The sequence below is a fragment of the Pipra filicauda genome, unplaced genomic scaffold, assembly GCF_003945595.2.
Source record: "Pipra filicauda isolate LSUMZ 115617 unplaced genomic scaffold, ASM394559v2 scaffold594_size413577_pilon, whole genome shotgun sequence".
NCBI lineage: Eukaryota > Metazoa > Chordata > Aves > Passeriformes > Pipridae > Pipra > Pipra filicauda.
Genome location: NW_024104747.1, coordinates 174,815 through 199,133, shown reverse-complemented (window position 1 = coordinate 199,133; position 24,319 = coordinate 174,815). Strand labels below are relative to the sequence as shown.

At 44.8% G+C, this 24,319-nt stretch overlaps 1 long non-coding RNA gene across 1 annotated transcript in view; it reads right to left on the bottom strand.

Moving 5' to 3' along the window:
* Window positions 1-3,666: 3,666 nt before the first annotated feature.
* Window positions 3,667-24,319, bottom strand: part of LOC113991716 — a 33,951-nt gene continuing 13,298 nt past the window's right edge. Inside the window, exons 4-5 of the long non-coding RNA XR_005565982.1 lie at window positions 14,542-14,702; window positions 3,667-4,409 (exon numbers count right to left, since the gene is read on the bottom strand). This is a non-coding gene — a long non-coding RNA (uncharacterized LOC113991716). The remainder of the gene's footprint in view (window positions 4,410-14,541; window positions 14,703-24,319) is intronic.

Sequence of the window (24,319 nt, the reverse complement as noted above, 5' to 3'; positions counted from 1 at the left end):
TTTCATGGGATGAGGTCTGTTTAAAAGGAAAAGTAGAAGTGAATGGTCACTTTTCAGGATTCAGTTAAAAATCAGGGAAGATATCCTGGAGTTGCCACTGGGAGTACCCTGAAATCCCTGGCTTTTTGTGCCACAACAGGTAAAAGTGCTGACAAGATGTTGGGCATCACCAAGAATGTTTTGGGAAACAAGACAGAGGAGGGACTTTGTTGTTACACAGAATTTTGATGTATTTACACATTGGGTGATCGGTGCAGTTCTGGTCTTTGACTTCCCCCAAAAAGACCCAGTTGAGGTAAAAGAAAGTCCAGGTTAAAAAAAAAAATAAGATTTTTAAAGAGGTGGAGTATTTTCCTTTAGAGACGACATTGAAAAGACTGCACAGACGGAAGAGTCTGGAGAGGAGAAATCTGGGGATGTGAAGATGAGGTTGAAGATTATAAAGTCATGAAATGGCTGAAAAACCAAATGGGGACTGGTTTTCAACAAAATTAGGAGAAGAACAGAAAACAGGTCAAATTGCTTCTTAATCCAGCAGACAGGACATGGGACTCGCTGCTGTCCTTGAGACTGGAGTCAAAATTTAAGGGCTCCAAATCATGAGGAACAAAATAGTTCCTCAAAACAAAAAGGAATTGGTAGAAATGTCTCCTTTGCCTTCTCTAATCCAACCCCCAGATTTATCCTCCACTTCCCCAGATTTCTCCTCTCCAGATTCTTCAGTCTGGGTTGGGTTGGAAGGGACCTTCAAAATCATCCAGTTCCACCCCCTGCCATGGCTCTTGATGTCTTGGAAATTCCTGTGTAATTCCCTGGAAAATCAATAGAGTTTCCGGTAAAGAATGAGGCCGGTAAGTGTTTGGTAAATATGGACACTTGGGAAAGAGCCAACGTGGCTCTGTTGGTTCAGCTGCACTTCAGGAAAGGTAAAATTCTACTGGAAATCCAGTGGAAAAAATATATTTGGATTTTCTAAAAGCCTCCACACAAAGGAATATTAAAAAAATATCATATACCACAGGATGAGATCTGTTTAAAGGGAAAAATAGGACTGCCATGGGCAGAGACACCTTTCACTAGCCCAGGTTGCTCCAAGCCCCAACCAACCTGGCCTTGGACACTTCCAGGATGGGGCAGCCACAGCTTCTCTGGGCAACCTGTACCAGGGCCTCTCCATCCTCACAGGGAAGAATTTCTTCCCTGTGTTTGAAGCCATTCCCACGAGGTCAGAGGGTACCTCCACCACCCTTTTAGGGGGGACTCAACAGAGTGAAGACCCCCCCAGCAGGTCCTGCCGAGGTGTTTTCTGCTGCTGACGACTGCAAGGACTCCTTTTAAGAGTTCACAGAATAACACCTTTTGTTAATACAAACCATGACAGATTAATAAGGTTGGAAGGTTGTCAGTGATCGTTTCAACTGCAAAAAGATGCTTTAAAGCAACCTGCTGATCCAGGTATTAATCAAGGACGAGCTCTGATATGAAGCACTCTAATGGTATGTTAAAGGGCAAGCACAAACCCAAGCTCTAGTCCTAAAAACAGCATTTAGTGCATATAGAGTATAATTCTCACCCAAGATGTCCCTGTGGGGACAGAAGATGGGATTGGCCTGTCAACTGATCCCAGCAGTTTTGGGAGAGTCTTCTCCAGCTTTCCCTCTCTCCCCACCTTACTTTTATACTATTTCTTTAGGTTTAGGTGGAGCTTGAGTGGCTTTAGTCATAAATACCTTTTATTTCTCATTGGTGTAAAGGTCTCTGGCCACACCTAAGGGGGAGGGGAGTGGTTGTAGTTGGCATCTGAGGAGAGGGTTGGACGTGGTTGTTGGCTCAGCAGCAGAACCCCTGGATTCTCCCTTGGCACACGGGCACTGTACGGTCTCAGTACCAAAATATTCCCATTTTTTGCTGGGATTTGCATGGAGGGGGCCACGGAGTCTCCACTTCATTCCATGCTCCATCTGCTCCTCTGAGCAGATGATTATTGTATTGGGAGCATGTGGACCTCATTCCATCCAGGAAGTTGCACTTGCGTTTACCCTGGAATTCTTATCCTCCTCTGAATTGTAACCCTGTCCATCGTGCCACACCTCCTCAACTACAACTTTTTCTGGCCCTCTCTCAGAAGAACTGTTCAGTTCCCACTGTGAATCCAGCTCTCCTTCCTAATTTTCTCTTTCCACACCATCCCTGGGATGATTCCACATCAGGGGATCTGTGGGTTTAATTATGTCGAGGTGCACAGGGAGCAACAGCCACTTCTGCTCCATCACCTCCTGACCCCTCTTCCTGTTCCTCTGCTCCCTCACTGATTGCAGAGTGGGCTTCCCATTAATTGGGAGTGTCTCTCTTAATTGTGTTTTGACAATCACAAGCCTCCTACTCCCACCTGACTCATTCCAAAGGCGGCCGGAATCTGCGCCAGCGCTGCATTTCCGGGGGGATGGACCTTCGGTCGGAAGCTCCTCCTGGTGATGAGTCAGAGAAGAGGAAGGTTGGGAGAAGAAAGGGCTGATTTGCTTCTCTTTACCTTCAGTGAAGGGACAAAACAGCAAAGGAATTGCTGAAAGGTGTAATTACAGGGATGTGTGAGGCAGGGAGAGGTGGTTTGTTTGGATGTTTTGCTGGAAAGCACAGCTTTGGAAGTACAAACCTCTAGTAATCCCTGATGGAATTGACTTCCTGCAATGCCTTCAAAAGGAAAGGGGAAAAAAAAAAAAACAGCTGCAAGAGGCAGCCAAATGTACCCAGGGCTGGGTTTGTGTCACTTGACTTCAGATCTCAGCTCACCACAGGGACATCCCTGTTTTAATAATTAAAGAGAGTTCAGGTTGTCCAGCCTGGAGAAGAGAAGGATCCAGGGAGACCTGGGAGCCCCTTCCAGGGACTAAAGGGGCTCCAGGAGAGCTGGAGAGGGATTTTGGACAAGAGATGGAGGGACAAGATGAAGAGGAATGGCTTCAAAGTGCCAGAGGGTGGGGTTAGGTGGGATATTGGGAAGAAATTCTTCCCTGGGAGAGTGGTGAGGGGCTGGAATGGATTTCCCAGAGAAGCTGTGGCTGCCCCATCCCTGGAAGTGTCCAAGACCAGGTTGGACAGGGCTTGGAACAACCTGGGCTAGTGGAAGGTGTCCCTGCCCATGGCAGGGGTTGGAATTCCATGGTCTTTAGGGTCCCTTCCAACCCAAACCATTCTCTGCATCCATGAGTAACCTCCAGAGAACATCAACTGAGTGTAGGACATTGTTTGTCTCACCTGCTGCAGGTGCTGAGTGGAGATCATGTCCCAAATTAAACCAATCCCATTTCCTTGGTCTCCAGAGATGAAACAAGGAACTCCAGTGATTTTTTTTCAGATGGAAACATATCCATCAAAAATATGCACCCTAAACCAGACAATTCCAGAATCCCAGAATTATAGAATATCCTGAGTTGGAAGGGACCCACAAGGATCATCGAAATCCCATTCCTGGCCCTGCACAGGACCAGCCAAACCCACTGTTTGTTTCTTGGGAATTCAACACCAATGTGGACACTCTGGTACCAAATCCAGGTTGAGAAGGTGTGACCCATCTCACACCTCTTTATCTTCTCCTTTCTTCACATTTCACTGAAATTAGGAGAACTTTGATGATGCTTCCTCCTGACAAATGATGTTGAAAGCATCTGTTGGCTGTATAATTTATTAAGGAAGAACACAAGAACAGGAAGAAATGGAATATAAGACAGCAAAAACACATGTCAGGTGATAATGAATAGTTTAACATTAGTTTCCTTTGAATTTCAGGAAGGGAAAGCAAACAGAGGAAGACTTGCTTTGAAGCATCTGAAATTCAGGTTTTTCAGAGAGAAAAAAAACTTAATTCCAAGTTAAGGCATTAATTTTGTCTTAATTTTTAAATTAACCCTTGTCCTTTCCCTTGAAAAATGAATGGAAATGAAAGAAGCAGCATTGGCAAAGTGTCACGAAAATCACTTTCACTCCTCTTCTCTTCTCTTGAATCTTCACAGCAAAAAGACAGGAAACATGAAGTTAGAAAGTGAGAAATTCAACCTCTCAAAGAGAAGCAAAAATGTGCATCTCTTTTTAAAAGTCAAAACGAGCTGCAAAAATCTTCATTAAATTGCTGGTTGGAATGTTTTTCATAAGCAAATGGAAAATGTCACTGAAACCAGTGTGATTTATCTCAATGTTTACATTTGGAGAACTCTTGTTTTTTTCTGTGATGAAAAAAAATCCATTTCACTGTTTTCCATTAGCAAGTGGAATAATAAGGACTAAACTCTCTTGGAATCCAGGAGTGGGAGTGAGACAGTCTGCACTGGAGAAGATCTTACACAGGGAAGGAGGAGTTGAGAGGCATTCCTCAAATTCCACCATCTGCAGACTCCGCTGCTTCTCATCCTTTGCTGACAAAATAAGACTTGTTATAAATCTAGAAGAAGATAAAACGGTATAAAAAAATTCCTTTTTTTTTTTTTTAATTATTTTTCTAGAGGAAATTGGAAGGGACAGAAGTAGCCAAAACCAGATTTGTGTTAGGCAAAAAATAGTTATTTCAGTCGAGGGATGTTGAGGAAAAATAAGCATTTAAATGTGGTTATGTCATCTCAGTGTTGTGTGATACCGAGTACCTGAGCCTGGACTTGAGCAAACACTTGTTCTCAGAGAGTTCATAATAAAGGGGGGCCTAGAAAAAGATATATATATATATTTTAATTAATTCTTTGTGATTTAATTTTTTCAATTATTTATTATTTTCATTTTCTTGCTGAGGTACCAACGAAGCTGAAGAAAAGATCACAGGAACATTCATGGGACACCACCAGGCTCCATATAAAAACTTTCAGTTACTGGAAATCAGGAGGAATTTCTGCAGTGGGAGGAATTTCTTCACAGAAAGAGTGGTCAGGCATTGGATGGGGCTGCCCAGGGAAGTTTGAGTCCTCATCCCTGGAGGTGTCCAAGGAATGACTGGACATGGCACTCGGTGCTCTGGGCTGGGGGACAAGATGGGGATCGTTCAAGGTTGGACTCGATGGCCTTGGAGGTCTTTTCCAACCTAAATGATTCTGGGATTCTGCGAATTTCCAGATTATCCAAGGAGAGAGGCATTTAAAGACCGGTTGATTCAGCTGAGGAGACAGTTTGTCATGGAATGCATCCCTAAGGACATGTTTTTGTGCTCTACAGTTTCTGTAACACGTCCCCGTGATGCAAATCCACCAAGTGCTGGAGAAATGACACTTCTGTGAAATCACTGCAAGGGCCTGGAGCGACAGGACAAGGGGGAATGGCTTCAAACTCACAGAGAGCAGCTTTAGATTGGACACTGGGAAGAAATTAGGATGGTGAGGCCCTGGCACAGGTTGCCCAGAGAAGCTGTGGCTGCCCCATCCCTGGAAGTGTCCAAGGCCAGGTTGGATGGGGCTTGGAGCGACCTGGGCCAGTGGGAGGTGTCCCAAGTGCATGGGGGTTGGAACCAGATGAACTTTAAGGTTCCTTCCAACCATTCTGGGATTCTGTGGTTCTAAACCTCTAGTGATAAAGTTGTTTGGAGTCACCTGACACACAGGGAATCCCTCACTCACATGTGGGGATGATCACAACCCATAAAACTGAGGTACTGCCTTTCTCCTCATCATCCTCGAGGTCTCCACCTTCCCCTGCTCCAGCTTAAAAGGCTGAAAAGCAGCTCAATTTTGGTTTTTATTTCCTTCCTCTCTGAGGAAACTCTGCCTTGCTCTGACCTGCTCCAGCGTTGCTACTCCAGCGTTAATGCTGGAAAACCAAATTTGGCTTTTTTAATTGCTAACAACTCCTGTGGCAGAGCCTTTTGGGTGGAATATTTCTTGGAGATATGGATTGTCCACCTTGCAAGATATCAAATATCTGTAGCTCAAATTCAGGGGGATTATTCAACTCAGCCAAGGATGTTTGCTGGGGTGGAGAATCAGAGAATCACAGGAAAAGGTTGGAAAAAGATCTCCAAGATCATCAAATCCAACAGTTTTCCACCACTGACCTACATCCCCCAGTGCCACATCTACACCTCCTTTTCCCTGGTCTCCATCCCAATCCATTGAATCCAAGCACCATTAGCAGACCTGGAGCTTGAACTGGTGTCACTGGGAGCTGGTGCTGTTTGGGACATCCATCCCCTACCAAAGCTCAAGGCAGAAAATGCTCAATTCAGGTGAATTTTGACCACAAAAAGGGAATTCTGTGCTCTCTGGGCTTTGCTTTCCTTCTTGGCAGACACAAGCAGGAAGCTCCTGGAGCCTTCAGCTCAGATTCCCACAGAATTGGAAATGAGGGAAAGGGAAAAGAGGTTTTTTTCCCTCTCTCACATGTTTCAGAATCTGCTAAAGGAACTTATTTCTTCAAAATACAGAGCCACGTTTGGGTGTTTTGTGATAACATCTTGGCTGGATCTGTAATTCAGTCAGAGAAATCCATTTGCAATGGAAAACTGGATCCATAAGGGAGAAGAAAATCTCCTGCTTTTTCCTGGTTGTTAGGAAATTTCAGGGTAGTTGCTGCTTTTTCCATTGACTGTCAGTGCAAACCCTTGGAAAAATCACATTATAGTTTTGCATCTTTGCAGAAAAGAGGGATAAAACCCCTTCCTTTTCCCATATACTTTATGCGACTTCTTTTCCTTATTTGTATATACTTGGACATGCTGCCAGTCTTTAATTAAAAATAAATATATATGGATAATGTTCCTAATTTTTGATTTTCCTTGATGGGTTCAAGCTGCTCTTTAATTTTATGATGGTTCCAGTGCAGTTTTGAATCAACACAAAGGGTTGTGATGGTCACTGGTATTTAATGAGGGTTTTGCTCACTCAAAACCAACCTTTACAGTGGAAAAAAATCAATATAATTATAATATAATTTAATATTGTCAGATGCAGGTGACAACTGAGCAAATGGATGTTGCACATAAGGGGAAAAAAAACTTATTTAAGTTTGTTTCTGAGGAAATCAGGTTAGAAAATATCTCTTGAAGTGTCATTTAACCTTCAGCCCACGACCTTAAGACTTCAGAACTTGCACTGGAGATTCTTTAGTGCTGCCTAAAGTTCAATATTGGGGATTTTTCGGTCGTAGAAAGAGCTTTTTGTACATCCCAGCGTTGATGGTGGAGATGAAACATGAGCTAAAGTTAAAAGGAAAGAACAGTGAGTCAAAGGCAACCTGAGCTGGAAGTTAAACATCCCATCGTGTCCGTAAATAATATTCATTAAAACAATAAAAATCCCAATTCTTACCTTCTGGGAGGGCTCAGAGCAATCAGGGAATGCATCAGAGGAGCTGCTTTCTCCTCTCCAGCTGCCTTTTTGCACATAAAAGCTCATATTTCTCCTGGCTGGGGTTGTATCACGCCCAGAATTCCTAAGCCAGGAGATCAGCAAACAAAACCTTGGAATATTTGCCCTTCTCTCTGGCTCAGGCATTTCAGTTTGGCTAATTGGTCTTGTTTGTTGGATAGTAGGGTGGTTTGTTTAAAGATTTTGTTGGACATATCCTTTTAAATAGTTATTTTCCCGGTTTTTGGACATGGTTGTGTATTTGGTTGGGTTTTTTGGGTTGTTTTTCAGGCTGTCGCCTTTCCTCCTCACACGGATTTACTGTCTGTCAGCAATAAACTTCCTCAGGAGATATTTTCCCAGGAAAACCTGGGACTAGAGGATAGAAAGTTGAAAAATAGGGGCAAAAAAACCCGGGATTTTACATGGATGAACAAAAAATGTCACCCTGGGACTGAGGAAACTCACACAGGAGTCACAAAGACGTGGATTTTCCACCCCTAACACTGACAGAAATGAGATAAAAATTAAAAGGGCTGATCTTCTGCTCCCTGGGAGGGGTGGCAGCTCCTTCCTGGGAATTCTGCCTGGCTGGGAAGGACTGGATTCAAGGAATCAAGTGTTCAAATAAATAAGAAGCAGCTTCTGCAGACAAACTGCTGGTGGGGAGGCCGAGCAGAGCTCCCTCCCCTTGCTGAGGATTCCATGTTGTTTGTTTTTCCAAAGATGATTCTCTGCTGGGCTGGAGAGTTTTCCCATTGAGGAACAAGGAAATACAAGAGTATAAATGATATTATTTACCCCTTTTCTTTTTGGTTTATAGTGTATTAGAAAAGAAAAGGAGGGATTGATACCTCAACCCCTGACTGGGTGACCACATTTGAGCATTCCCAGGAGGGGGTTGATTCACAAAAGTGCCCTTGGAGGAAACACTTCCCCAAAGGAGGGATGGAGGGCTGTTGCTGCAGCCCTTGGCCATGGGGAGGAGAGGGACCCCTGGTGCTTTGCCTGGGGCTGGAGAGGCTGAGGATGACATTGGATCTGGGAATTGTTCCGTGCTGAGGGGAACAAATCACTGGGTAAAAGTTAAAGAAGATTTTTGGATGTTTGGACTTACATCCAGAAGATTTTTTTTTACCTCACCCTTTCACTTGGACTGCTTTTAAAATACCTCCAGAGCATCCTTTTGGCTGAAAGTCAAAATGTTCTTGATGCTGCCTGTGTGGATAAAACCAGTTAATTTAGTATTATTTCGAGAATCCAGAGATAATTTTTGCAATACCTGCACTTTTTTGTGCATATTAACGTGTGCCAGCAGTGCAAGCAAATCCTCTTGGCTGCTTGGCACTGAAAACATCAGCAGCAGAGGCAGCACCTTTGTACCAACACTACAAACAACTTCCAGTTCTAGTCACTGGGAATATCCTTGGGAAGCAAACATAAGGGAGATAAAGGGACAACTTAATGTGAAAAAGATTTTTCCAGTGTCTAAGCCAGCAGCTGGAGCTTTAAACCAGCCAAACTCCATTTCTTGCCAGAAGTCTGTGTAAGTTAAAATCAATACCTGTTAATTCCAGGTTCACCACACGATTCCAATCTATTGATCAGGCACTTTTTTCCAGCTACACTGAGCTGGGGTTTGTTGGCACAGGCCCTGAGCAAGGTTTGGCTTCACAGCTTGGTTGACGTGGAGCTCACCTTCCTATTTGTAATTTGATCTCGTCTTTCCTCAATTTAATGGGAAAAACCTTTCTTTTGACTCTGCCTGGGGGCAACAGATGAGTTGACTCAGCAATTCAAGCCAGAAATAAAACATCAGCAAGTTTGGGGCTTATTTTTCAGTCATGAAGAAGCCATAAAGAGGGTAATTATCACTAAAAATCCTGTCTGGAATGACAAGAAATTCATCTGCTCAACTTTGTGAACAAACCTCTTTGCCCAGCTCACACTTTGTACAACATTTCTCTTGAAGAAGCCTAAATAGGAGGACCAAGAGACCAAATCTCTGCCAAAATTGGGCCAAAGAAGTTTCTGCAGAAGGCACTGAAGTCTCCCAAAAGTCCTGAGTTTCACAGTCAGATACTGTCCCATGGATTATTAAACTGCTGGAAGTTTTCCAGTGGGCAGGATGGGAACATTAATTCTCAAGTTACTTGAGAATTAAATATATGAATTCCTGACATGAACCCCAAAGCCTGAACAAACAGGCAGTGTTTTTACCTTGCTACAGCCTTCTTACCAAGTGTTTCCATGGGCTACTTCCACTGGATGACAAAACAAAGGGAAAAAAGGAATGGACTGGATGCAATAAAGTGGGTGATTAACACTGGAAAATCTTCCAGGCTTAGGAATATTTCCCCTCAGCTCCTGAAAACCAGAGGAAAACACAAGCAGATAATCAGCTAAAGTTACTTAGTCTTCCTTGCTCTGCTCAGGAGCTGGTACTGAGCACATATATCTGTTTGGTGGTCTCAATATTAATTTTTTCTGATAATTGTTCCATAATATGTCATGGGGGTTTAATAATTATTCCTCATTAATTTGGCACTGGGAGCTGTCACATTGTGGAGCTGCTGCTGAGGAATTCCAGGTTTCAGCTCAAAAGGAGCTGCAGTTTCAAACCACTGCCCTGCTCAGGGCTGGGGTCTATCCCTGCCTTTCCTGGATTCTTCCCAAATCACTATAAATCAACTATTGGCAATAGACACAAAGGGAAAACCCACTGCTTTCCTGAGGAATTCAGGAGATGTCTCAGTTCTTAACAACATTCATTAGCACAGGACTAATTACCAGGACTAATTTCCTTGTTATTCAGCACTTTTGAAATGAAGAAAGGAGAAGAAATCGAAGTCGGAATTCTCAACTTTAATTTCCTACCTCTCTTCCCAAAAGATTTCTTTGATCCAAACTGCTTAGAGTGGATTCACTGCTTGCAAACAAATGTTGGGAATTCTGGAAGATCCCCCAGGATCACCAGCCATCCCTCAAGGCTGCTGTGCCTGGGAAGGACCGATGCACTGTGGGTGTTGAAGGGTAATTTTAATCTGGATATTTTTTTACAGGATCTAAAGTTTTCCTTCAGTTATTTTGAGTGATAATTCAGCAATATTTCATTAAGACTCCTGTTTAATAAGCAGAACAAGAGAAGAAGGAGATTCCAAGGGAAGTGTTTCCAACATGGAAAAACCACAACAGGCCATTGCTGCAGATGATTCCATGTCCATTGTGATGCTAAAGAATAAACTCCAATGACATATGGAAAAGCTCTTGGTTAAGATGACACTATTTTGGGGCAATTCACTTCTGCTGAAGGCAACTGTGCCATAAAAGAGTGAAATCCCAAACACAGACTGGATAGAGCTGCACAAAAATCCACCTCAACACCCAAAGAGGGGCTTTCCAGGCACTTCTACCCAAGGAACGGGAAGTGCTGCAAACTTCAGAATTCCGTGAAATGGCACAGGATGAACCCAAGTGATGTCCTGGATATGTGGCTGAAAGGTGACTCCAATCATCTGCCTCCTCAGATTTTATTTCCTGGGATATCTGGGGATAAATTCCTGTTGTTTTTGTCTTGACTGTTATAGCCCCGTACCAACTGTGGTCAAAATAATTGGGATAAAGGGGCTGTTTCTCTTCAAAATGCCTTGTTTTGTTCCAGGATGGTTAATAATTTTAATTCACGTGACTTGACTGTCTGTATGAACACAATTCCCTAATGTAGGTGTGCACCTGTGAGTGTGCAAAGGGAGCAAATCTGGAATGATCCTGCTTTTATACACAGTCAGACCCAGGAGGGTGAAAGCAAATGGCCTGAAATTAAAAACTTGCTCACTTGAATCATTTTCTAAAAGACTACTTATGCTATTAAGTCCTCATCCAATCAATACATCACTTAACTTTAATTTAAATGATGACATTTTTTTTTCTCCTGTGTTCTTAAGTCTAATTAAAAGGAATTAGTCACGAGAGTGACAAATTTTAAGCCAACTGCAAAATGACACCACGTGGCATTTATTAGGTATCAAACACGGGAAGAGTTTTAACCAAACTGGCAACTACAGCAAAAGTAATGTCTTGGCATCCAAATTCTTTCTTAAAATTAAGTCATTTGTTATTAGGGGTATTCTTTTTTTTTTCTTTTTCCTCAAATAACTTCTTTTTCTGTACTTTCTTTTTTGTTAGGACTGGAGGAGACAGAAATTGTATAATAGTGAGTAATAAAATCTGTCATTCTCATGAGTAATGCTTTGTAATTAGATGAAATAAAAGTCAAGTAAGTACAATGGTGTGTGGTGTGCAGGGCTGGGGGTGTATTGCTGCTCTCAAAGGGGTTTATATTAATAATGGTGCTGAACTTTCAAGTCTGGAAGGTTCTACTTGAATTAGTATCAGAAGGTGAAGTGGTTTATCTGCACTTTCGGTTCCGAGCGCTGCCGCGGCCACGGAAATCTTCCAACAGGGAGAGTTGGGATGATCCCTGATCTTTCATCACTTCAAGGCACAAGCTTTGGGAAGAAAATCCAAAGGCTGCCTGTGCAAAGCAGACACTAGATGGCCGAGTTCCCCTCTCAAATGCTCGTGTACATCGGGCCATGCTGTGCAACAGGCACCCCTGGGAGTTATTTATTTATTATATTTATTTATTTCCCTCTTCGGGATTTGCAATTCCCCAGAATTTTGCAATTCCTTGTTGCTCCTTTCGGGCTCTTTCCATGTGAAAATGACAGAGCATTTGGCAGGAAAGATTTTAATTAAAATATTTCAAATTCATCGAATCATTAAGGTTGGAAAAGACCTCCAGGATCATCAAGTTCAACCTTTGAACACCACCATGTCCTCTACACCACAGCATGAAGAGCCAGGTCAACTTGTTTTTTTTTGAGCACTTCCAGGGATAGTGACTCCACCACTTCCCTGGGCAGCCTGTTCCAATGTTTCACCACTCTTTCAGCACAGAAATTTTCCCTGATATCCAACCTGAACCCCCTCAGGTGCAATTTGAGGCCATTTCCTCTCATCCTATTCCTTGGGATACTTGGGATCAGAGCCCGAGTCTGACCTGGTTCCACTCTTCTGTCAGGGAGTTGCAGAGAGCAAGAAGGTTCTCCCTGAGCCTCCTTTTGTCCAGGATGAACACTCCCAGCTCCCTCAGCTGCTCCTGGTGCTCCAGATCCTTCCCAGCTCCATTCCCTTCTCAGGACATGCTCCAGTCCCTCCATCTTTTTATGGTTGTGAGGGTCCCAAAACTGATCCCAGGATTTGAGGTGTGGCCTCACCAATGCCCAGTTCATTCCATAAACTTTGTTTCAGTGACTGGCAGCGCGTCCTCAAAGCCAGGATCACTTTCTGTCACATGATGTTTGTCCTTTCCTGGGCTTCTCCAGAGCCAGAGGTTTTACCTGTTGTGCCCTCTCTGGTTCTGGAGCAGATGGCCCAGGTAGGGCTGTTACAGAGCTGGGAATTTTGGAAGATGGATCTTTTTTCCCAGCCTTGGGCAGACAGATGAAGGCTCTGCCCCAGAACTGGGAGCGCTGGGAGCCACCTGCAGCTGCTCAGTGCAATTATCATTCTCATTAACCAGCATTTAACGGGCTCACTGATTGCCAGGCAGTAATGACATGCACAGGAGTGTCAGGTTTGCTGGGGAACTTCTGGGATCTTCCAGTTTTATGGAAATATGGATGATTTTTGCTTTCTTCCTCATTTAGAACATGTTTTCAAAAGGACTAACAAATCTTAAATCCTGATTTTCAGCTATTTTTAATTCCTATTTCTGCCTCATAGATTCCAGGGAATATTGGGTCCACTACCCCCGTTTAAAAAATACACTGAAATGCAATTACTGCCACTTTTTGTAAACAGTTATTTCAAGGTTAAATTCAACTCAATTCAATTCCTGGGCTTTTTATTCAGGAATAACTTCCTCTTGCACAACTCAAAGCTATAAAATTTGCCCTCCTTGTTATCTCTGATGTTCTGTTAAAATCTGAAAAACCACACAAGAAATTTACTTCTTATCCACTTTAATGAACTGGTGGGATTTTGTACCCTGAAGTGCATACAGAATGATAAAATAATGGAATGGTTTGGGTTGGAAAGCACCTTAAAGACCATCCAGTTCCAACCCCTGCCATGGGCAGGGACACCTCCTACTATCCCAGGTTACTCCAAGCCCTGTCCAACCTCTCCTTGGACACTTCCAGGGATGGGGCAGCCACAGTTTCTCTGAGCAACCTGTGCCAGGGCCTCCCCACCCTCCCAATGAGGAATTTCTTCCCAATATCCCATCTAAACCTACTCTCACTTCAAAGCCATTCCCCCTGTGATAAAAGGACTGAACAAAGTTTGCTCAGAATCTCTTTTTAGGGTGATCACAACGAAGACACAAATCAATGCAGATCCTTCCCTCCTCTTTCCAAATAGCATTTGATTGCCTGAGGCGGGTTTTAATTGATGGGCTGAGGTTTTAATTGATGGACTGAGACAGGTTTTAATCAATGTAGGATGTGTCTTTTTGTTCCTTTCTATGGTAGCAGCGTCGCTCCGGAAGGACACGTGGTAACAATCCGGCGAAACCAAAGTGGGTTTTATCATCATGACTTCCTTTAGCAACCAGACATGAAACCTCCTGGAATAGATAACAGGTTTCTTTAACGAGACCTACTTTCCAGGGAACGATGTCATCCGGTGCTGGAGAGGTATTTTTAACTTGAAATTTTCTATTTTGATGAACTTCTGAGTTAACAGTGATTTTCCTTATTGAGGATCAGACTTTACACTCCAGCATTTCATTCCTGGAATGGGAGAATAGCCCGAGCTTGAAGGACTTGATAAAGTGTCCACAAGCCCTCAAGTCCCTTGGAAAATCTCCAGTTGTGTTAAAATTAATTCAACCCCAAAACAGCTTGGATCCACTCTGTGGATTTTTTTGTTGGAACACCAATTTCCACGCTGCCAAAGTTCTCAAATATTTTTTTTTCCCAAGTCATTTCACATTCAAATGTGATCTCAATTGGTAGAAATTAAAATTGAGGAACCTGGTCTAGTGGAAGGTGTCCCACCAGGTGGCAGGGGGTTGGAATGGATGATCTTTAAGATCCCTTCCAACCCAAACCATTCCATGATTCTATAAATGTTTATAGGTCAAGTTAAGTCTATTAGACATTTACTGCCACAATGGGACACGCTCCTATGGGTGCAATGGGAATATTGCAACACTCACTGTGGGTATTTTGACTTGGGATCACAAATGATGGGAGAATTTTGCTGCATCCAGGTGTTAAAGCCTCTTTTTCTTCTTCACGAAGGACTTTACAGCTACTTTTTGCCAGCCCAAGTGTGTTCAGGCCCCGTTCTGCCTCAAACAGTGGCTGAAAATCGCACCTAATAAAATGTAAAAGATAAAAATACCCCGTTATTTCCGTGAGATGTCCTCTGTAGATGGGTGGCTGAGAAAATGCTGCACGAAAATGCTTTAATTCTCTGAAAAAACAGCAGAAAGGAGTTATTTTCTTCTCCCAGGGAGCCGCGATCCAGGAGGCACTTCCACCCCTGTTCCTCATCCGTGTGCACGGAGCGAGAGATGCAATTTTCCTATTGGCACATCAAATTCCTTAATCTGTTTGCCCTTTCTGCAGCAGAACCTCCACTTGGTAAATAACCCGGGGATGGGAGCAATCAAAGCGGTGAAGCAGAGCCAAATTATTAGGAACTTGGAGGAAGGAACTGAAAATGGGGAGATGGAGAGGAAAGGGAAAAAAAGCAAATCCCAGGGGCACAATTCCTTGCTCAGTAGGCAGCAGGTTGAACAAGTTACAAATAAACTGTCATCTTAAAAGGTACCAGATGCTGACGCAAGAGGAGAGTTAAAACAACAGCTCCTCAAATATTCTCGGCAGCGGCTTTTGCTGCTTTGCTGCAATCCTGAAAATTGAGTTGGGTGCTGTGCTCTGGCAGTGATTTTGCTGCCAGACAGCTCATGTTCTGCTTTTCTTTGTGTTTTCTTAGATCTTGATGGTCCCTGTTCTGACTACACTGGGATATATTTATTTAAAAAATAAATTTCCAGAACATTGTTGCTGGTAGACTTGGGGCTTAGGAAGGTCAATTTAACACGTGTGAGCTTGTGGTGACCGTCCCACTGTTTGCACACATGGAAATACAGGTTTAATCCAAGTTCTGAAAAGAGGGAGTTGAAGTACAGGTTGCAGGAATGTTGCCCCATGCCTGGAAGTGTCCAAGGCCAGGTTGGACGGAGCTTGGAGCAACCTGGGAGAATGGAAGGTGTCCCTGCCCATGGCAGGGAGGTGGGAACTGGATGGTCTTTAGGGTCCCTTCCAACCCAAACCATTCTATGATTCTTTGATTGTAATATTCTGTTATGAACCCTGTTTTAATAGTTTTCACATATTCCCATTACTGACAACTTCCATTCTTCTCCAGTGACACCATTTTCTTCTCTGGTCACAAATTTACAATCTTCAGCAAAAGTTTCTCCCAAGTCTGAATGCAAATGCAGGCACAGACATAAATCAGATTTAACCTAAAGCTTTTAAATGCAGTTCTTTCTCAACTCCCATCAGGATTTGGCCAAGGGCTGAACTTCATCTTGGCCTGCTCAGGAACATGGAAGTGTGCTCCAGTAAATTCTGCACTAATACTTAACACTGGGGAGTTTGTCTGTTTAGAAGAACTCTTTCTTAAGTTTAGGAACAAGTTTAGGAACCTGAAGTTGGATGGAGGGGGACTGTGGCATTCATGGCTCCAAGGTTCTCTTCATTGAATTCAGCATTACTGAACCTGGAGTGGGAAACACGGAAGAGACGGGGCTTAATTCCAGACCTATAATGTGTGACCAGCAGGTCGGGGGAGGGGATTCTCCCACTCTACTCTGCTCTCATGGGACCCCACCTGGAGCACTGTCCAGATCTGGGGTCCCCAACATCAGAAAGATGTGGAAATATTGGAGCAAGTCCAGAGGAGGCCACAGAGATACTCCAAGGGCTGGAGCCTCTCTGCTCTGGAGCCAGGCTGGGAGAGCTGGGGGCGTTCACATGGAGAAGAGAAGGATCCAGGGAGACCTGAGAGCCCCTCCCAGGGCCTAAAGGGGCTTCAAGAGAGCTGGAGAGGGACTTGGGACAAGGGATAGAGGGACAGGACAAGGGTGAATGGCTTCAAACTAATGGAGGGGAGGTTTGAACTAGATATTGGGAAGGAATTTTTCCCTGTGAGGGTGGGGAGGCCCTGGCACAGGTTGCCCAGAGAAGCTGTGGCTGCTCCATCCCAGGAAGTGTCCAAGACCAGGTTGGATGGGGCTTGGAGCAACCTGGGCTAGTGGAAGGTGTCCCTGCCCATGGCAGGGGGTTGGATCTAAATTATCTTTGAGGTCGTTTCTAACCCAACCCATTCTGTGATTCCATGACTGTGGAAGGTACCACAAGAAGCCACAACTTTGCCCTACAGGAAGAACAACATTTGGAAAAGTCTTCCTGATGCTGAGATTGGTGAAGTGGTGGTATGAATTGCCCAGAAATTGCAGTTCCATCAATAGAATTCCTCGAAATCAAGTTAGATGGATTTCTTCCAGGAATGAGGGAGGCCACGTAAAGAAGCAAGAAGAGACAAGCTCCTTCATAATTTTAAGCTCTCAGGTTTAGGAGACATTCAGATGAAAACTGCTCTGCAAACCAGAGCCACCTCTCACTTGGTATTTATTGAGACTGAACAAAGAGACTAAATCGATATCAAACAAAGCCTTCAAGTTTAATGTTCCAGGCACCACTGAAAACAAAATTATTCGCTTTCCCCATTATTTTGTAGTTCACTACAGGAAAAAATTTGACTTTCTGATCTGCAGCATAGAGCAGAAATCACCCTTTTTGGGTATAAAATCCCCTTACCCAAGTTAGGGAAAGAAAAATATTTTCCCTCTTCCCTCCCCAGAAAAATGCTCTCAGGCTCCTAAAGACCAAACAACCCCATCCAGGCAGCCCTGATGAATCTAAGTTCCATTTCTGAAGTGGATACCTATTTTCAGCTGTTTTCATATCCATTTTAACATGCAAACAAACCCTTTTCTCATCTCCTCAGATGAGATCCTGACATCACCTACTGGAAAGGAGACAACGCTTTCCCTCCAAGGGAATGTTCCACTTCAGTGCTCAGGCTTTGATTCCTGCTGAGAAATCCTTCTGATGGAATCAATCACATTTCCAATCAGAAAATCAAACTGTTTTTTTTTTAAATGGGATGCTTTATCTCCTACATATTGATGTGTTTTCCTCCTCATGTGGTTCATGTACAGGGTGTGCCCTACTTAGAGGTGTGTCTGTGAATCCCCTTTTAGAAGGCAGCAATCCCAGTTCCTTCAGCACCTCCGAGTCCACTCTGTAAATCTGGGATGGGAATTTTATCTCCACGAAGCAGAGCTTTGCAAATCATGAACATCTTGAGGAACTTGCTGGAAAATTGGGGCAACCCAGAGTTATTTATTGACTTGCTGTCATATTTTTTGCAGCTTTCCCATCATCCTGGTTGGCCAGACAATTTATGAAGGATGTGTGGGGAATGCTGAGAGGAGCTGCCAAGCACTCGGAATATTGATGGTGGAGGGAGAAAGAGGCTTCCAAAGAGTTTCTGGAAGTGGGAAACTTTATTAAGAGCTTGGATAAAAGTAGCCCAAACTCCATTCATTTTCTGATAAACACATCTTGATATTAAACTTCTTGATATGAAACCTGTGTGGGAAAGTGATTTATTATTTGACTACTGGTCTGCAGCATTTGTGGGGGGGAAAAAAAAGCCCAACAACATATTTTGCATAGAATCTGATCAAATGTTGTTTTTCTCTGCTAAACTGGAAAGGAGACAATGCTTTCACTCCCAGGGAATGTTCCACTTCGGTGCTCAGACTTTGAGTTCTGCTCAAAGATCCTTTTGATGGAATAAATCGCAGTTCCAAGCAGAAAATCAAAATATTTTTTTAAATGAGATGCTTTATCTCCTACACATTTTCTGCCTCCTGCTGTTTTTTGTTTGTCTGTCAGAGACCCAATAATTTGTGAATTAACACAAAGTCTGGAATAATTTTCAATTAACCAAACAGGCATTTATTTTTCTTTATGTTTTTAACACAAGGATTTTAAGTTTAGTGAAAACTTTTAGTGGGAAAAAGTTTTCCTTTGGCACTGAGTGCTCTTCAGAGCTGTGACCTCCACATCAATCTGGCTGGGACATAATATTGAGACTTTCACAGCTACTACATTAGCAATTAAAAACCCCATAATGCTCAATTAATTACCATTTAAATATGACTTAGTGAAATTTCTTACCATGTTAAACTGGACTAAGAGATGAAAATCTTCAATCTAAGGAAGTTCCAGCAGGTCTCTGGTCTCTCTACATAAGAATTGAATTTTAAATGTGGCCTCAACTCTGTGTCAAATGAGCTCATGCCAAAGAAATGTCATTTGGAGATGCTTCTAAACGAAAATTCTCTCCTGTCCCAGCTTTAATGAAGATCCTGCCGCCTCAATTAGTTTGATGGAATTAAACAGAACGGACTCAAATCCACTGCCCCTTTTTCAAACCATCCCTACAAGTAGAAAGTTGGAGAAACAACCTTTAATTGCCTTGTTGAAACCCTTGGAGCTCTTCCTTTTTTAAAGTCCGGGAGGAATAACCCCTTAGGGAAATAATGGATATTGGTATTTCTTGGTAGGTTTGTGGTGTGTCCTCTGTTTCTTCTCCAGAAACAGAATCATTTTCCCGTGATTTTGATGCCCTGGAATGTGTCTGGACTTTTCCAGGTAAGTTTAGAGCACCAGGCTTCTGTCCTGTAACAGGGAAGGAAGGGACTTACTTATCATGGAATCATAGGATAGAATCATGGAATGGTTTGGGTTGGAAGGGACCTGAAAGAACATCTCATTCCACCCCCCTGCCATGGGCAGGGACACCTTCCACTATTCCAGGTTGCTCCAAGCCCCATCCAACCTGGCCTTGGACACTTCCAGGAATGGGGCAGCCACAGCTTCTCTGGGCAACCTGTGCCAGGGCCTCCCCACCCTCTAAACAAAGAACTTCTTCCAATATCTGTTCCCAATCTGATCTGGCTGGATCTGGGCACCCTGAGCAACTCTGAGGGAAGGTGGTGGTGAAGTTGGGCCCGGACCAGTAAGTCCAAGAGGAGAAGTTTATTGAAAACTCTATTAAACAGGGGGGAATTAATTTTTTACATGAATCCATCCACATACAAAGTGGATGATCATCTGAGGTCTCTCTTCAGTCAGCAGAGAGAGTTGGCTCCGTGGGACAATCAGCACTTTCCTGGGGGTGCAGTCCAAGCTGACAGCATTTACCTGTTCCAACTGTCAGTGCTTTCCCATCAAAGCAGTAGTTCAGTGGTTAAAGCACCTTTGTTGTCCAAAATGGAGGATTTTTAGGTTTTTAGTTATTTCCAGAAACACCTGGATTTGGCCACCCAAACCACTGACCAGAATTCCTCCATCTTGGATGGACTAAGAATTGCCACATTTCCTTGTGCCTGAGGATTTCCACCACCAAGGGCTCTATTTCACCTTCGGACTGTAAACAAAATTCACCCTTGGGCTTCTTGAGGAATTAGAGCCTTCTTGCATGCACCAGTGAAAGCATTTACCCACAGAAAAGATGTCTCCTGTCAGGCTGTTGGCATGTTGGGAATCACAGAATCATTTAGGTGGAGAAGAACTCCCAGATCATCGAGTCCAACCTGTGACTGATCACCACCTTGTCACCCAGCCCAGAGCACTCAGTGCCACATCCAGTCATTCCTTGGACACCTGCAGGGCTGGTGACTCCCCCATGCTCTGACCCTGCAATGTTCTTGCCCCAGAAAGAGCTGAGAAGCTGTTTAGGTGAGAACTTCCCACCTTGCTCCAACTTCTCCCCCAGCTCTGAGTTTCACAGACTCATCTCATCAGCAAATTTGCAGATGACACCAAGCTGGGGGGGAGTGTTGATCTGCTGGAAGGCAGGAGGGCTCTGCAGAGGGACCTGGACAGGCTGGATCCATGGGCTGATTCCAACAGGATGAGGTTCAACAAGACCAAGTGCCAAGTCCTGCACTTTGGCCACAACAACCCCCGGCAGCTCCAGGCTGGGACAGAGTGGCTGGAGAGCAGCCAGGCAGGAAGGGAGCTGAGAGTTGGGATGAACAAGAAGCTGAACATGAGCCAGAGTGTGCCCAGGTGGGCAAGAAGGCCAATGGATCCTGGCCTGGATCAGGATCAGTGTGGCAGCAGGAGCAGGGAAGGGATTCTGCCTCTGTGAGGCCTCCCCTGGAGTGCTGTGTCCAGCTCTGGGTCCTCAGTTCAGGAAGGCCATGGAGGGGCTGGAGCAGGTGCAGAGAAGAGCAACGAGGCTGGGGAAGGGTCTGGAGCACAATTCCCATGAGGAGAGACTGAGGGAGCTGGGGGGGCTCAGCCTGGAGAGGAGGAGGCTCAGGGGAGACCTCCTCACTCTCTGCAACTCCCTGACAGGAGGGGGGAGCCGGGTGGACGTCGGTCTCTTCTCCCAGGAACCAGCAGTAGGACAAGAGGGTTCGGTCTCAACTGTGCCAGGGGAGGCTTAGGTTGGATATTAGGAAGAAATTCTTTCCAGAGAATTTCCAGGCATTGGAATGGGCTGCCCAGGGAGGGGGTGGATTCTCCACCCCTGGATGTGTTTAAGGTGAGACTGGATGTGGCATCAGTGCCACGGCTGATTCGATGAATCTGTGATTCTATGATATTTCTTGTCCTCAAACGCTGAGTAGAATTAGACAACCCCAGAGCCAACAACATCTGCCAGGCGTGCTGGGCCTGCAGAAGGAAACACTTGTCGCTCACCCACCAGGTTACTCCAGCAAAGCAAAGCTTTTTTGCTGTGGCCTGCATCTCACACACCCACCTCCACCACGGGTGGGCCGTGTCTTCTCCCGGGGGAAGCCCGGCAGCTGCGTGGGGGGGTGGGTTTATCCCAATTAGTTTGCACGTTGTTGCCTGGGTGGTATCAGACACAGGCTGGCGTGTCCTGCGTGGCAGAGCTCTGCCAGCAAAAGAGACTCCCACCGCTCCCGGGAAAAATATCAGCTATTGGCATGTCTGGCCTCAGATTTACAGATATTTGCGCTGCTCTGTGGAAAGAATCATTTTTGTTTTAGAAATATGTCTCTGCCTCTGAGGCTGTTTACAGCCCCCTCTGCATACAATACTTGGCTGGCATTTCTCAAACTCAGTCTTTTAAGCAGTAGAAGGGTGGGTTTTTTATTCCCTGTGTGTCATCCCAGCCTGCCATTCCATCTTTTGGAGGGAAAAGCTCTGGGATGAAACCCCAGGTCCTTTCTCAAAGGTTGATCAGACTCCACATCCCTGGAAGTGTTCGAGGCCAGGTTGGATGGGATTTGGAGTGACCTGGACTAGTGGGAGATGTCCCTGCCCATGGCAGGGGGGTTGGAATGAGATGATTTTTAAGGTCCTTTCCAATCCAAACCGTTCCATGAGCATGTGGTTGTTATTTCTGTGTTGCTGGAAGGCAAGTGAAGAGGGAGAGTGGACTTGCACTGCCCACACCACCCAGAAGGAATGAGGAACATTCCACAGGGTCCACAGCATCCTCCTTAGGTTTAGTGGGTTGTATCTGGAGCTCCAGAAACACCCCCCTCATGAGGCTGTGGCCTGGAATCCCAAAAGGAATTTTCTGGGGTTTCACTCTTAGGCTCCACCACCCAAAGGAGATGCCAACTCCTGTTCTTCACATGATTTATGGATAAATCTTCCAACTCTTAGTGTCTAATGGACACAACAACTCCCCACCACCACTCACTTTCTCTTACATTAGGATGGAGGAATAAATATGGGCTTTCCACATCCTGGAGAGATGTTAGAGAAAAAAAAAAACAGAAACCAAAACCCTGGCTAAAAACAAGCAGGTTGTGGATTTGCAGGCAAAATTGTGCAATTAGCTGGGACCTGTTACTGAAAAGTGTGAGAACAGAGTGAAACACAGCAGATGGAGAAGACTCAGCAAACACACACTTTGCTTGTTTTCAAAACTTTTCAACAGCATATTTTTTCCTTTTTTTTCCCCCTCTTTTCCCTCTGGCTGTTGCTGGATGATGAGCAGTAGTTCCATGCTTGGAAGAAATTTAAAAGCTAAAAAATACAGTTTTGCAGCCACTGTGAGTTTTAGAGGTGGTTTATCTTCCCTCAGGAGGACCTTTATTTGGTTTATAACTGAAGTTCACCCTTTAATATGGGCAGGGAAAAAAAAAAGGAAGGTAGATTTAGGTGGGATATTTTGGAATAAATTCTTCCCTGGGAGGGAGGTGAGGGACTGGAATGGAATTCCCAGAGAAGCTGTGGCTGCCCCATCCCTGGTAGTGTTCAAGGCCAGGTTGGACTGGGCTTGGAGAAACCTGGGCTAGTGGAAGATGTCCCTGCCCATGGCAGGGGTTGGAATTCCATGATCTTTAAGGTCCCTTCTAACCCAAAACATTCTGTGATTCTATGATTAAATGAAAATACTAACAGAAATGTAGGGCTTGGTGCTGAAATAGTTTATAAATTCAGACTGAAGGCCAAACTTCTTTTTTCCCCCTCCATTTCATATATTCACATTAAAAAGAAGCCCTTTGCTGCATAACATTATATTCAGACTTGTCTTCTTTAAGTGGGAACCCTCAGTTCAAGGTTTTTCCATTTTTTAGGGAAGGGGTGAGGCTTTGAATTCCTTAAAAACCACCTACAAAACCACCCTTCACCACCAGTTCTGGGACATTTCAGGGGGAACAGTTGTCTGTCAGAGCCACAGGAATTAAATTAGACACCAAATAATCCAGGGAGAAATGGTGAAGGCCAAAGATTATTCCCAGATTTTGTTGTGCCTGTTTGCATGATCAATCTCTGTGACACTGGACTGTAACTAAATCCCTGGAATCTTCCCCTCACGCTGCTCTTGGGCTGACCACTGATCCTGAAATAATTTCTGTACAGGGAAAAGCTCTGACCGCCCTCCTACAAACCTCAGAGGGCTCAGATTTCCAGCATCCCCAAAAGGATTTGGTATCCCAGCATTCCCAGAGCCCCAGTCTGACGGAGGCTTCTCCCCCATTTTAGGATTTGGCATCTCAGCATTCCCAGAGCTCCAGACTGATGGAGGCTTCCCCCATGCCAGGATTTGGAATCCCAGCATTCCCAGAGCTCCATACTGATTGAGGCTTCTCCCCTCTCTTAGGATTTGGCATCTCAGCATTCCCAGAGTTCCAGACTGATGGAGGCTTCTCCCTCATGTGAGCATTTGGAATCCCAGCATTCCCAGAGCTCCATACTGAGGGAGGCTTCTCCCCCATGGTAGGATTTGGAATCCCAGCATTCCCAGAGCTCCAGACTGAGGGAGGCTTCCACAGCATTCCCAGAGCTCCAGATCAATGGAGGTTTCTCCCCCATGTTAGGATTTTACATCTCAGCATTCCCAGAGCTCCAAACTGATGGAGGCTTCTCCCTCATGGTAGGATTTGGAATTCCAGCATTCCAAGAGCTCCAGACTGAGGGCTGAGGGAGGCTTCCACAGCATTCCCAGAAATCCAGATCAATGGAGGTTTCTTCCCCAGGTTAGGATTTGGCATGTCAGCATTCCCAGAGCTCCAGACCGAGGGAGGCTTCTCCCCCATGTTAGCATTTGGAATTCCAGCATTCCCAGAGCTCCAGATGGATGGAGGTTTCTGCCCCATGTTCCTCCCCTCTCAGACTCCCGTGCCCTGCTGGGATAAACCCCCCTTGAAATGTCAGCTGAGCAGGAGTTGGCAGGTGGCCTCCCCTCCCTCCGGGGGGATATTTTGGGGTGTCCTGACTCACAGGCAGTGCCTGGGGGGCTGCATCACCCACCTCGCTGTGGGGGAGGGCAGGTGGGCCAGGCAGAGCCCCGGCCCCACGGGGAGGGAGATGCTTTTAGCTCTGACTCATCCCTGAGCTGCCTTGGGA